Raw genomic sequence first — 16,257 nt, 5'->3', positions numbered from 1 at the left:
TATTTGAGCTGAGGTATCCCTTGTGGAAAAATTGTCGTGATCGGACTATAACTTTTCAAGGTCCCTGATATCGAACACGAAGAACTCAGTGCCTAACCTAACCTAACCTAATTTTTCACCGAAAATATCGGTAAATCTCTTAGAATTTAATTCTAATTAATAATAAAAAAATATGTAAATGACAGGTAATGAAATCTCGATTATCACTTTTTCATGCGAGAGTATAAAATGTTCGGTGACAGCCGAACTTAGCCCTTCCTTACTTGTTTTTAAGTTCGAATTGTAGGTTTATATTGAGAACACTCCTTCCTTACGCTAGTTGGCTCTGGACCCTCTTAGGAAGACGAACTCGTCGTAATTTTAAAACATGAAAAAACCACCACCCAAGTCATAGAAAGTCCTTGCCGACATTCATGCCAACCTACTCTAGTTTTAGGGTTCTAACAGACCACTGTCCTATTAATTTCCACGCCGTAAGATTCAGAACTTTTCAGGATGCTTGCCGATGCTGTATGGAAGTATACAAAGTGGAGATAGCTCAATACTGTCTTCTTGATTGTTTCGTGTAAAATTGGGTACAGATGTTCTGTTTTTATGCCTTCACAAAGGACTGCATATAGCAGTCCAAGTGGGGGATGTAGAGCAGGTCACATTCATACTGGTGCATCCTAGGTAACGCTAAATGGCCTGCGAACTTCGCGGCCTTACAACTCCTTGGACGACTTTTTGGCTTCGAAATGGTTTAGAATAGGAAAACTTTATTTGGATATGGTACAACCCTGGCCTGACTGCCGGCGGCATTCTGGCAATACAATAATGCTCACAATAATGCAGGTATTTTCCCTTCATTATTATTGTTAGTTTATACAAAGAATTATTTTTCACTTTTTAGTTTGATATGCTTTAAAAGCGTGTTTTTTTAGTTTTTCTAAGCTATACAGTGGATCACAGCCAAAATGATGCAGCCATCTGAGAAATTTTAAAGCATGCTTAATAAAAAATAAAAAGCCAAAACTTGTTTGTTTATGAGTGCCAATTATTAGTGGCAGATGTATTTTTTTAAATATTATTTTTAAAACTCACATTTTACATTTATTTCATTTAATAAAAACAAAAAAACGAATTCAGCCTTGAATTTTACCTCACAGCGAAAATGATGCAATCTCTAAATAAGCAAATGCATAAATAAATAAATAAATTTTTTTTAACAAAACTTAAATTTTCGGTTGATCAATACTTCGTAGGATAACCTTTGTTATCTATGACAGCTTTCATGCGCCTAGGCATCGATTCTACCAATTTGTTTGTGTAGTTTGTGGATATTTTGTTCCATTCAGCTTCCAAAGCAGTTTTCAGATCAGCATGATTTCGAATTTCATATTTTCGAATCTCTCGCTCCAAAACTGACCACAGATTCTCAATAACATTTAAATCTGGAGATTGTGCTGGCGGTTGTACCACATGTGGGCAGTTCCAAATAAGCCAACTTTAGACAACTCCCGATTTATGCTTTGGATCGTTGTCCTGGTAGAATCGAAAACCTTGTCTAATATTTAATTTTGAGGCACTTTGTAACAAATTTGCTTTCAAGATATTCAAATACATAGTTTTATCCATAGTACTGTCAATGAAAGCCAAATTTCCAACACCAGCAGAGGACATCCAACCCCACACCATTACATGCCCTCCACCGTGTTTTACATTGCTCCGCAAATTCTGTGGATGAAGCTCTGTATTTGGCTTTCTCCATACGTAGCTCTTACCATCTGATCGAAAAAGTTTGAATTTACTTTCATTTGTAAAAATTACGCTAGTCCAGAAGCTTTCATCCTTACATAAATGCTCTTTAGCAAATTTTAGTCGTGCACTTCGATTTTATGCGCTGATATATGGCTTATTACGAGTTGTGCGTTCATTGAAGCACTGTTTCCGGGTGGCACTTCTTTCCGAGATATTTTTCCACATCATTTGTCAATGCTGGAGCACTGAAATGAGGGTTTTCCCGTATTTTCCGAACTATCCAACGAGAATCAACTTCATTAAAAATTTTATTATGGGCCTTTTTAGTTTTATTTTCTACACGATTTTCACGAATGTAGCGTTCAATGATATGTTAAACAGTTCCCTGGCTCAATTTCACTGTTCCTGCGATTTTTCGTTGGCTTTTGCCATCTTTATAATGTTTTAAAACTAATTCGCGCACTCCAACTTGTTTGACGACCCATTTTGATCTGCACTGTGTAAATGTCGACACTTGAATGCAAAAACTATCAAAAATTGTTTCTAATTCAGTTATTTTAATGTTACATAATAGCTGACATTCGGAAATTCCCGCCAAGCCGTCGCCACTAACGGTAAACTTCAGTGCATCACTTTCGCTGTGAGCTTGATTTTCTGCAAGTGTGTGAATTTTTGCTAACCGTTTCCGAAAAAATTTAAATTTGAGTTGTTTTTGTGTTTTACAAGATAATACATGCTTATATCAAATAACACAATAGCTAAATTTTTCATTTTTTTTAGATGAAATTGTTTTTTTTTTTGTCAAGTGCTACTACATATGAGTGCTGCATCATTTTGGCTGTGATCCACTGTATTTATTTTTAATTTTTTAGTTTGATGTGAGAAACCCCAAAATTTGTTAAAATATGAAGACATGTAGTATTGGTTAAGTAAATCGATACTTAGGCAGCATTTAATACAGGAATAAAGGGATGTTTAACTTATTCCAGTGTGAGAGCGCCTCAAAATAAGCGTTTTTTATAACATTTTCCATTATGGCCAGATCGAACAAAATAATAATTTTTGGGCATTTATCAACCCAATACCCAACATTTGGTACGAATAAAAATTACCATATAGTGGTTATTTATTATATGGAGAAACTATTTAAATCCTTTTAAAGTATATTAGAACAACTGACTTTTGACCTTTCAATACCCAATAAAAGAATTTAAGCTTGTCATCTCGCAATCATTAAATGTTTTTAATCATTTTCCATTGCAAATAATACAATGATGCTTCAAATTACAAAACGTTTCATCAAATACCTTTAAATATCACAAATTTACTTAATTTTCATTGTTTTACATTTTTTATAAGTGATCTTAAACGATGCAACAGATATATATTTTTTTGCTAAGATTTCAATCTAGCCATCGCTCGTTTCCAATTGATAAACGTCAAAACCTACTGAACTCGATTAGCTGTCAAAGTTCAGTAGGTTTTGACGTTTAGCAATTGTTCTCTCACTTCTAGTGAGAGAGGAGTTAAACATCTCTTTATCTCTGATTTAATATCTACTCGTAACCTTTCATTGACTAATTGTTACATTATTTGCGGCCAAGTTCTATTGACGACTTTACGAATTATTACTTCTTAATCGAATCATTTCTTCTAAAGCTTCACTGTTACAGTGAAGTTACATGTTACCTGTCAACTTTGAACAGTCTAGTTCTTCAATTCGAATACCGTCCAAAGATCTACAACGACTAATGCCCGGTTTCACAGTCCATACTTATGTTGTGCTTAAGATAAAACAGGAAAATAGTGTTTTACAGTTCATACTTAGGTTATGCTTAAGCACTGAAAATTGGAGTCTTAAGCGGCCCACTCACGACAAATTTGTTTGACAATTCTGTTTGAGTTTGAGGTGGTTTTTGTCGTGAGTGGGCATGTTGTCAAACGGATTGAAGGTTTGCGAAAAATTTCAAAAACTAACAACCGATTTGTGGATTCGTTTGTCGTGAGTGGCGTGGTTTGCAAACATTTGGTCAGTTGGTTGAAATTTTTGCAGAGTAAACATGAGTGGATAAAAAAATGGCAAGCGTGAGCAAAAATTTTTTGGAAGAGTTTATTGAATTATTTAAAAATGAACCGGCCTTATGGCAATGCAAAAGTGAAAATTATAAGAATAAATGCCAAAAAGATAAGTCGTGGAAAAATTTACTTTCGAAATATAAAGAAATTGATAAGGATGCGACAACTGACGCAGTGAAGAAAGTGAATTGTTTACGTACTGCATATAGACGTGAATTGGTGAAGGTACCCAAGAGCGAAAAGTCTGGGGCAGGTGCTGAGGAAATATATGTACCAAATCTATGGTACTTCAATAAGTTGGAATTTTTGGGTGACCAAGAGAAGCAAACAGATGGATTTTGCTCATTCGACGAATCTATCGATATTGAAAAAGTAAGTTCATACTCGTAGATTATGAGAAGCTATAATTCTTTATTTTGAGAAAAATTGGAGTTATTACAAAAATTGATAGAGCTTATACAAATTTATTCTGCCAAGGCACTGCACCAACAGTACTAAAGTAATTACAAAATTTATCGCGAACATGCTGGCGTTGTTGGAAGAGTTGGTACACTTTGTCGGCTCCAAATCTGTCAAATAGTCATTTGTAGTAATCCCAGTATCCATTTCGTTGGAGTTTTTCAAATAAATTGCCTCATTTTTTACTTTTAAATAATTGTGTAAATAGCAACAGGCAGTTGCAATTAATGTGGCATTTTCTGGATTCAACATTATATGAAATACCCAAAAACGGCTGGCTAAAATGCCAAGAAAGAAAGATTTGCTGTTCGATCGATAAATTAGAGCGGCTGTACGGTTTCATTAGATTTTTCAAGAGAGGAAATGCATCATCAACTACGAATACGAATGGAAATATATCTTCGGACAGTGGTAGCTTTTCCGGCTCAGGTAAACATAGAAGCCCTTCATCATATAAATACTTCAACTTGGATTGCGCGAAAACACCTGCATCTGATGCTCTGCCATTTGTTCCCACTTCTACTGATATGAATTCGTAGTTTGCATTGACCACCGCCATCATCACAATACTAAAACTCTTCTTATAATTAAAATAGAAAAACCCAGATTTTGACGGTTTTTTAATGTGTACATGCTTGCCGTCGATGGCGCCAATGCAATTGTTAAAATTCCACTTTTTCTCAAAATAAATCAGAAATTACTTTCCCTTCTTCCGCATTACTTGGAATCTGGAATATTAAAGGAAATTTAATATAATTAGGTCTTCTCATTCAAAAAAACGAAAATATGATGACTCGGAATTTTTGGAAAAAGCTGTTGAACATTTGGACAAAATGAATAAACCGTCGAAAAGGGATGAATCCGACGTTTTTGCAGAAGGATGGTCCATGTTATATCGCAAAATGAACGAACAACAAAAAATGTTTGCCAAACGCATAATTGACGAGACTCTAATGCACGGTCAGTTGAATCATCTTTCCTTTTCGAGCAGCCTTAACCTTGGAATGCAGTCATTGAGGTATCCTGTTGTTCATAGATCTGCAAACTCAACTCCAACTAACGAATCGAGTTTTTCGTCTTCACCAATTAGTTTGCAAATGCTTCCATCCGAGAAAATTTTTCCAGAACATCAATCTGTGAGAGTTATTTCTCAGGAAATAATAACTCCAACAAACTCGTTCCAACAGCTTTTCGATAACAAAGAATATAAATACACACCGTAAAAGGAGGAGGATGGAGTCATGTGTAGAAGTTCACGCAAGTGAGGAAAGTTCTCTGATCGCCATTCACTTGGGAGTGGCCAGAAACGATTCTTTTACATATGACTCAAGCAGCTCACGACTTCCGGTCTTTGACCAAGTATCCTCTGGGTAGCCTAAGAACATCCGTTTGAAGGCGAACTAAAGTGAGAAGGCGAAACATCCCCTGCATAGGGTTGTGCGCTGGGTTTGGGACCCGCCACGTAAAAAACACCCCCAATGAAAAGAAAAAAACAGCCTCGGACGAGAGACCCCCCTTTTGATGACGACCATGGCAAACGAAACAAGGACTATGATTTGAGGGCATGCACCTGGAATGTCCGGTCCCTTAATTGGGAAGGTGCCGCTGCCCAGCTGGTAGATGTCCTCGTAAAGATAAAGGCTGACATCACCGCCGTCCAAGAAATGCGATGGACGGGACAAGGACAGAGACGAGTAGGTCCTTGTGACATTTACTACAGTGGCCATATAAAGGAGCGCAAGTTTGGTGTGGGATTCGTGGTGGGAGAGACTCCGTCGCCGAGTACTATCATTCACTCCGGAGAATGAACGTCTAGCCACAATCCGCATCAAAGCGAGGTTCTTCAACATATCGCTGATGTGCGCCCACGCCCCGACGCAAGAGAAGGACGATGTGACCAAAGATGCCTTTTATGAGTGCTTGGAGCGCACTTATGAGAGATGCCCCCGCCACGATGTCAAAATCGTGCTTGGCGACAGGGTGGGCAAAGAAGGTATCTTTGGCACTACGGTCGGTAAATTCAGCCTCCACGAGGAAACATCCCCAAATGGGTTGAGGCTGATCGACTTCGCCGGGGCCCGAAATATGGTTATCTGTAGTACTAGATTCCAGCATAAGAAGATACATCAAGCTACCTGGCTGTCTCCGGATCGAAAAACCAGCAACCAGATCGATCATGTTGTGATAGACGGAAGACACGTCTCCAGTGTTTTAGATGTGCGTGCGCTCCGAGGTCCTAACATCGACTCGGACCACTATCTTGTTGCAGCCAAGATTCGCACCCGCCTCTGTGCAGCAAAAAACGGACGCCAACAAACACAAGGAAGGTTCGATGTCGAGAAGCTGCAATCACAACAGACAGCTGAAAGATTTTCCACTCGGCTTGCACTCCTGCTCTCTGAGAGCACTCGTCAACAACTCGGTATAAGGGAACTGTGGGACGGCATTTCAAACTCCTTACGTACAGCTGCAACCGAAACCATTGGTTTTCGGAAAGTGCAAAAGAACAGCTGGTACGACGAGGAGTGCCGTGTCGCAGCGGAGAGAAAACAGGCTGCCTACCTCGCAACGTTACGATCGACCACAACACGTGCGGGATGGGATAGATACCGAGAGTTGAAGAGGGAAGCGAGACGCATTTGCAGACAGAGAAGAAAGAGGCCAAAATGCGTGAGTACAAACAGCTTGATAAGCTGGCCGACAGGGGTAATGCTCGAAAATTCTACGAAAAAATCCGGCGGCTTAAAGAAGGTTTCAAGACCGGAGCATACTCTTGTAGAACCCCCAAAGGTGATCTAGTTACCGATGCCCAGAGCATACTTAGATTATGGAGGGAACACTTCTCCAGCCTGCTGAATGTCAGTGAACGCATAACACCAGGAGAAGGCGAACCCGATTCCCCAATCGATGACGATGGAGCAGACGTTCCATGAAGAAGTTCGAATAGCAATTGGCCGCCTGAAGAACAACAAAGCGGCGGGGGCCGACGGTTTGCCGGCCGAGCTATTCAAACACGGCGGCGAAGAACTGATAAGGAGCATGCATCTATACTTTTCCTTCAGTTCCAATGGGTGCTCCGACTCGCTAGTGATGAAATTTGGGGTTCTTTTGTTGTTTTCATCCATTTTTGATATAATTTTCCTCGCAAATTTATGTATTGTCTGTTATAATTTAAATATTTCAAACATATTTTTATGAATAACATTTGTAAAACATATGTTGCCCACAACGTTGCCATATATTATAATAAAATTTTATAGAAATTAAGCATTGACTGTGAAACGCAAACGACTGCTCAGTTTGCAACAATGCTTAGCTAAGATTTTATTTAGGCACAACTTAAGTATGGACTGTGAAACCGGGCATAAGTGCTACATAAGCTTGTCCAGCATCAAACAGTCGAGAGCCCAGTTAAATTACTGCATGTTCTACTGTACAACCTTGCATCTTATGAACGGTCGACGCCCAACTCAGTATGCTATTTAAATGTCACGAAAACTAGTTTTATATACTTAGATGTTGCATACTTTTAAGCGCATCTTTTTGGTGAGCTGCTTAAACTTACTATCGCCTTCCTACAAACACACATACATAATTACTTACAAGTGAAGCTAATAAAAGCGTATTAAAAACGTGAAATTTATAGGTAAACAAAAGATATTAAACATTTATAAACACAATCTTTGTTTTTAATACTGAAGTTGTAACGAAGCTTTTTACTGCCCCTGCTTCTAACAAGTATAGGGTGATTTTTTAAGAGCTTGATAACTTTTTTAAAAAAAAAAACGCATAAAATTTGCAAAATCTCATCGGTTCTTTATTTGAAACGTTAGATTGGTTCATGACATTTACTTTTTGAAGATAATTTCATTTAAATGTTGACCGCGGCTGCGTCTTAGGTGGTCCATTCGGAAAGTCCAATTTTGGGCAACTTTTTCGAGCATTTCGGCCGGAATAGCCCGAATTTCTTCGGAAATGTTGTCTTCCAAAGCTGGAATAGTTGCTGGCTTATTTCTGTAGACTTTAGACTTGACGTAGCCCCACAAAAAATAGTCTAAAGGCGTTAAATCGCATGATCTTGGTGGCCAACTTACGGGTCCATTTCTTGAGATGAATTGTTGTCCGAAGTTTTCCCTCAAAATGGCCATAGAATCGCGAGCTGTGTGGCATGTAGCGCCATCTTGTTGAAACCACATGTCAACCAAGTTCAGTTCTTCCATTTTTGGCAACAAAAAGTTTGTTAGCATCGAACGATAGCGATCGCCATTCACCGTAACGTTGCGTCCAACAGCATCTTTGAAAAAATACGGTCCAATGATTCCACCATCGGGATGCATGGGCAGTTCTTGAACGGCTTCTGGTTGCTCTTCACCCCAAATGCGGCAATTTTGCTTATTTACGTAGCCATTCAACCAGAAATGAGCCTCATCGCTGAACAAAATTTGTCGATAAACACATTTCGAACCGAACACTGATTTTGGTAATAAAATTCAATGATTTGCAAGCGTTGCTCGTTAGTAAGTCTATTCATGATGAAATGTCAAAGCATACTGAGCATCTTTCTCTTTGACACCATGTCTGAAATCCCACGTGATCTGTCAAATACTAATGCATGAAAATCCTAACCTCAAAAAAATCACCCGTTATTACTTGCTGAGGTATACTCGCCGTGTTCGTTCGTTACAATAAATTTGTAAACATTGGAGCTCTTCTGCGAATCGTACTTTATTTTATTTTACATTATAATTTTAATCAAAGTTACAATATTGTTCCCGCGTTATAGTTTCAGCTTTACAACATTTTAAATATTTTCATTTAGATGCGATTTACGAGTAACTATATAAGTAGCTACAAATGCCCCAGGAAGGAGTGCATTTAACAGAGGTGAACGACGCATGGCACCTCTCAGTCGCGAACTTACTGGTGTACTATTAAATCATGATGATTTTGGGTCACATCTTGATTCAAGTAATCGAACTACTGATTTAGATCTAGAAGAACGAAACTTCGAAAGTGCGGGTAATGTGTTGCTGACATTTGGAGAAAGTTAGTCATTGATAATTTTCCAGTCGTTGCTGAATATGTTGCACCAACTGTTACTGGACTGGATAATGAACAGGCTATGATGTTGAAAAATAATGCTACTTGGTATGCTAATCATGTACGTGAGTCACAATATTTTTTACAAATAGTTAAATGTGAAACTATTGCATGTTGCAGTGTAAGACGTTGTAGTCTTTGGAAATTATTAAAAGAAGGATTTTTACCACCACCTGTGTTAATTAAGCAGACATCAGAAGGTTATGGAGTCACAGGGAGTGTTGACAACGACTTTTGCTGAAGTTTGCTCCATTATTACTTCAGAAACAAGTTCCATATGATAGTTAGTGTCCTAGTGTCGAGTCATACTTATTTAAGAGATCGTGTATCATACGTGGCCTATATTTTTCTTCATATAAAGCCACCATTCAACACAAACAATCACATAAAAAACAAGAGCTGTTACCTGTCGCGAAAATTCGTCCACAAAGAATTGCGGCTAGACGTGCCCGAGAAATTCTCTGTTTAATGAATGACGACATGCTTTATGGATGGAAGAAGACGATGTTGATACGAAAGATGCGCCTGACATCCAACGAAAATGAAGTGCCTGATTTACCAGTAATAAATGATATAAAGGAGTAGGTCAAAAGTCCATGAACACAGGATGATTAAGTTTTGTATTTTTAATTGGAATAATTACACAGTCTTACAAAAGTTTACATACGACCATAAAATTTTAATTCTATTATAAATATCAAAATGCTGTTGATATATTGCTGGTTTTTATAACTTTAAACGAAAGATAAAACCATTATAAATACTCTTCAATACAAAATTTGTTGTATTTACTAAAGTAACAACAAAAAATGTAAAATGCTCGAACTCCCATATTTACATAAGTATACATACGATGCAAAGAACAAAGTGTACCGTTATGAGTACCGCTGCAGATTTCGTGATATTTGCTTTAAATCATCAGTACAGCTTTACATTTCATAGAAAGTGATCACAATTATAATTCTTTAGTCGAGAGGTGTTTTCTACTATAAATATGGGCAAAGGAAAGGAAGTTCCCGAACCAATTCGGAAAACCGTTGTAAAAATGAGGAATGAAGGTTATTCTTTAAGCGAAATTGGAAGAATTTTAAATTTAAAGAAGCCTACAGTGCAAACAGTAGTAAAAAATTTTAAGGAAAATGGAAATTATGAAAGTAAACCACGCACCGGCCGCCCTCGGATGTTAGACGAAAGGACAGATAGAACAGTTATACGATTAATAAAGGAAAACCCCAAACAAAGTGCGGTGGAAATAAATCGTAAAATAAAAACAGATCTAGGAGTAAACGTTTCTGATCAAACTGTCCGTAGAAGTATTAAAAACAGTGGTTACAACAGCAGAGTTGCAAGACGAAAACCGTTTCTCAGAGCTGTAAATATACAAAAGCGGTTTGAATATGCCCAGAAGTATTGGAATATTCACATAAGTGACTCAACGTTTTGGGTAAGGGTATTTACTGATGAATGTAAATTTATGGTCTTTGGAGGTGATGGTCGAGCAAAAGTTTGGCGAAAACCAAATACAGCCTTACTGCCCCAGAATGTAACCCCTACAATCACACATGGAGGCGGTTCGGTCATGGTATGGGGGTGTATGGCCGCAAATGGCGTTGGCAAATTAAGGATTATAGAAGGCATTATGGATAAGGCTATGTACATAGACATTTTAAAGGATAGTTACCTTCCTAGTGTGGAAATGTTAGATTTGGAAGGAAATTCTATATTTCTCCAAGACAACGATCCGAAACATTCTTCTAAAGTGGTAAAGGAATGGATTCTCTATAACGTCAGACATAAGCTGGAACATCCCCCACAATCTCCCGATCTTAATGTTATCGAACATTTGTGGGATATTTTGAAGCGGAATCTGAAAAAAACGGCAAATATCATCCATTGCAGGTCTAAAGGTAGCATTAATGGAGGAATGGAGTAAAGTTACTCCCGAAATTACAAAAAAATTGGCATTATCCATGCCCTCTCGTCTGGCAGACGTAATAAAAGCCAAAGGAGGTCATTCCGACTACTAACTTATTTATATATTTTCTTATTAAGTATGCGTATGTTAACTTATGTAAAAGTTCTCAAACTGAAAAAGTGAAATGTTTTGTGTTATTAAATATAAATTTATTAAAATGAACTATTTTTAAAATTCCTTTTTAATAATTCATACTTTAAAATAAAATAAAACAAAAATAATTATTATATGCGCGTTTTTCCTTATCAAATTGAAAATTTTAGTACCGTATGTAAACTTTTGTAAGACTGTGTAAGTATCTATTATTTCTTGACTAGTCATTCGTTGTGTGTACTTTAATATTTAACTAAATGTTGATTTTATTAAAGATTATTCAATAAATATAAGAATATTAGAATAACCTGTTTTTTATTTTTTGATAAATCCATAAAATTGGAAAATGTGTAACGTCACGAAAGGGGGGCGGGGGCTAGTTCAAAATGTGACAACTTGTGACAAGTCCTTTAAATTCGTGTTACGTAATTTATGGATGGCCCCTTACTGCAAATTAAAATACTAACATAATATACGTATATATATGTATATAATCGCATCTATATGAGGTTCATTAAAAAATGTTAATGTATCCAATTAGGGTATGAAGATGCACCTAGGCATTTGTGGACGGTTCTATGGCCAAGACGAAGATGCTGCATTAGCAGCTGCGTTTCGAGACAGGCGATTCTCTTTGGATTTCCTAAAAGGGAAGATGTTCGTCAAAGTTGGGCAAAGGCTTGCAACATAGTTGCATCGCCTTCCGATTCCCTATTTATTTTTCGCAACCACTTTGCCCCTGAGTTTGTCACTAAATTCAGACTTCTGCCTGGGGCTTTCCCTTGTTTAAGATTAGAGTCAGAACTAAATCATAGCTCATCTAGCTCTGACTCTGATTGAGTGTGCCCACCCGTCACTAGAACTTGTGTTCGTCTTAAAGTAGCTGTAGGAGGTAGTGTAGACGACGACATAACTTTGATGGAATTTGAAAAATATTCCACCCTAGAAGAAAAGAGATTAAGATTACAGTCAGAAAGTAACTGCGAAGGTTATGCATTAGACAGCCGCGAGCGATTTGCTCGATCCGCGCGTTATTATCAAAGTAATGCGCTGAAACTAAATAAAAAGGTCAAATAGTTAGAGGGGGTTATTGGCGATTTAGAAAAAAAAAATATGAAGAACTAAAAAAACGTGCAATAGTTGCGGATGAAACTTCGAGCCACACATTCACTAGGATGGTCGTCACGAAACGCACTCACTTTTTTAGTGACAATGAAAAGACATTGGCACAAAACATTAAAATCGCCAAAAATATGTCCGTTCTAGAACGTAATTACGTTCTTTTATTTGATGAAATCGTCATAAAGTCCGACCTAACTTACAATAGAGTTATAGATATTATTGATGGGTTTGTAGATTATAGGCACGACCATCGGGAAATGGAAATAGGCAAAAAGTGCTCTTTCTTTATGGTAAAAGGGTTAGTTCAGGTTGGAAATACATATGTGTTTTCATACTATATTTCCAAAGATGGACTTAATATTCAAAATTTATCTGAAATTTTGAATAAAAATATCGCAGCACTGAAGTCCATTGGACTTAATGTTAAGGCTTTAGTCTGCGATCAAGGGGCTTCAAATTCTTCGATTTAATGTAGAAAATCTCTTTTACATGCACGATGGCTCTAAAGTCTATTGCTTAAATTGCCATCTACTTAAGTCCGTCCGCAAAACGTTGATGAAATATGATATTTCAACTCCTGATGGAATAGTCAGTTTTAATGTTATTAAAAAACTATTCTCTATTGACCAGAGCAATACACACTTTAAAATATGTTCGAAACTTACGGAGTCACATATTTATCCCAGCGTTTTTGAGAAAATGTCTGTCAAACGTGCCACTCAAGTGTTTAGCAATTCGCTTGAAGTGGCTTACAGCCAAAATCTATTTGGCAGTGACGAATATTTATTAAAATGTATAAAGCCTACGCAGTTATTCGTCAAGAGAATGAATGATCTCTTTGACGATTTAGACTGTAAACAGTTTGGTTTCAAAAATCCGTTAAAATGCCCGCTCTTAAGAAATTAATTCGGGAAGGTCCAATGCCTCTATAATCACACCTGTCGGAGCTCGGGTTAAATGTATTGACGGCTTTTACAATACAATTAGGGGTATGATAATGTTGTCAGAAGAGCTCTTTAGGGAACAAAGGAATTGCTATGTATGTATGTATGCATATTCCTTGGGAAAATGAATCAGGATGTGTTGGAGAACTTCTTCTGTAGAGTCCGAGCGAGTCAGGGTATTAATACCCATCCGACTGCTCATAAAATCCAATACATTGTAGGTCGTCTAATATTTATGTATGAAGATTCTTAGGCAAAATTATGTGATCAAGGGGGCAAATTGCGAGGATGATGACGATATTAATTTAGATTGGAATTTAGGCCCCGAAGATCGTCATCTGGATGTGTAGGAAAGTGATTAAGAATATGAGTAACTCGATTTGGAATCTTTTGTTATTCCAGACGAAAATTTCGTTGAAGAGGACGATGAAGCTGACGTCCAGATCAAGCGGTACTACACAGGCTATGGTATTTACCAGAAAACTTTGTGTAGAATTCATTGCGAAAAGTGCAAAAAGGCAATGACTAAGACACAGGGCGACTTAAGGCTCTATTCGGAGGCCCTCATCAGAGCGAAAAATTACAAGGATGACAGCGATTTAAGGCTGGTCAATCCTAGTGATAGGGTCTTCGAAGTGTGTCGACTGCAAATGATGTGGTACGTCAAGCTCTTCAACGAATATGCTCATCATCTCAATGTTCGTTGTCTAATGTTGTCCGCTATCAACAAAAAACCGAAAAGGTTTTTCCTCAATGGTTTCATCAAGTCGATGAGCGTTTCGCACACAAGCTAAAGTTGTTAGAATATTTAGTGAAAGTACTCCTTTTCAAAAATTCAAAGTGGTTTGTAAAAGGGGAACTAAATAGAGAGTGACATCGGATTTACAAAATAATAATATATTAAATTTATTTAATGTTTTTGACTTTATTCTATTTAGTTTTTTTTTATTTTCAGCTCTTTTTTTACTTTCAGCTTTTTTTTTTTCTTTTTTTAACGTTGCAACTGAGCCTAACTTTTTTAAAAATTCATCCTGATTAATATTATTGTTTAAAAAAGCAAGTGAAATTAAACGACTTACTTTAATTATTAAGTCGTGTGAGAAATTTCCATTTTCAATGGAACATTTCGTAATTCAGATTTAAATTTAATTTTCTATATTAATAATTAATTTAATTAAAATTTTTAAATTGTTAGTTTTAAGTAAAAATATTTCAATAAAAATACCTTAAATATTTAATAAAAAAAAGTTTTCTTTATTTAAGACTAGCTGACCCCGCAGCCGTTGTCCTGCGTGAAATTAAGTATTTTGAAATGAAAAGATAGTTGGATTTATCATTACATTTTTTTTTTCAATGTAACACAGTTTTATAAACAACGTTTTTTGGTTTTTGTTCCGGTGTACAGAAAAGATGGTTTTCGAACCTCGTACCGCCTAACAGTTAATGAATGTCGTGTTATCCTTTAGTTGAACTAATTTAGGCTTTGATGAACGTAATACAATGATACAAAATAATTTTAATATACATAGATAGAAACATGAAAGTATTTTATTATGATTAATGATAATGAATACAAACAGAAGAAATAATAATAATAAAGTACCTCAAACACATGTCAGAAAAAAATATTGAAAACTATGTTGTGTAGATTGGGATACACTCGGATTAATTCATTAATGAGATTTTCATTCAAGCACTTTGGGGTAAACGATATTCTTTGTTTTTTGGTCAGGCGCAAGAAAAAATAAAGTGGATGGTTTGCCGTCACGTGACCGTGCTACGTACAATTGACAATGAGAAAAACATGCATTTTCTGGATTGAGGCCACAAATAGTCAAGGATTGGCCCTGTGATTTGTTGATCGTCATGGCAAAAGCAAGACGAATCGGGAATTGAATTCGTTTAAACTCAAAGGGAATATCCGTTGGGATCATCGGAATCCTTGGAATAAGAACTTCCTCATCTTTAAATTTTCCTTTAAGTATCGACACACATCACATTGCTCATCAGTTTTCTTATTACCAAACGCGTTCCGTTGCACAGTTTGGGTTGGTTTAAATTTCTAAGTATGATAACTACCGAGCCAACCTTCAGTTGTAAATTGTGCGGTGGTAAACCAGGCACATCCAAGGAGTTTAAAAATTCAGTAGGATAGTTAATGGACTTTTCTTCGTTGGTTACACAGTCGATAGATTTGAATGAATACAGAGTACCTACGATTTGATTTTGAATTATAAAATTGAGGTCATCTACATCTTTATTTTTAGCGGCCAAAATTGCTCGCTCCATTTAGTATTATTGTGGTTAGCAACGATATCCGGGAATACTTTCTTGATAAGCTCGTCCATTGATGAGACGAAATTGCAAAAATTTGAAGGAAATAGAATCAAACCGCTCGATTCGTCAACAGGAACACGGCCATTACCGATAGTCATCAATTGCTTCGAGAAATCATCAGCAGATAGATCGTTCAACAATGCAACTCTCATATTTACAGAGAGTTGAAGTTTCTTTACATATCGCCATAGATTTGATGCTTTGAGGAAAGCGTTTATTTCGTCGGCAGCAGTAGATCTTGGAATGACTGGTAGTGTTTGTCGGAAATCGCCAGATAACAAAATCATTGCACCACCAAAACATCTCGAGTCATTGCGCAGATCTTTTAATGTTCGGTCTAGTGCTTCCAATGCGCGTTTGTGCGCCATTGTGCATTCGTCCCATATGATTATTTTTGATGCTACTAAAACT

General features: G+C 36.9%; 1 pseudogene; it reads right to left on the bottom strand.

Annotated features, from left to right (window-relative positions):
- Positions 1 to 940: 940 nt before the first annotated feature.
- Positions 941 to 16,257, bottom strand: part of LOC125778252 (uncharacterized) — a 31,371-nt pseudogene continuing 16,054 nt past the window's right edge.

The sequence above is a fragment of the Bactrocera dorsalis genome, chromosome 4 (genome assembly GCF_023373825.1).
Source record: "Bactrocera dorsalis isolate Fly_Bdor chromosome 4, ASM2337382v1, whole genome shotgun sequence".
Lineage (NCBI taxonomy): Eukaryota > Metazoa > Arthropoda > Insecta > Diptera > Tephritidae > Bactrocera > Bactrocera dorsalis.
The sequence above is the reverse complement of the archived record's forward strand: the minus strand, read 5'-3'. Positions and strand labels throughout refer to the sequence as shown.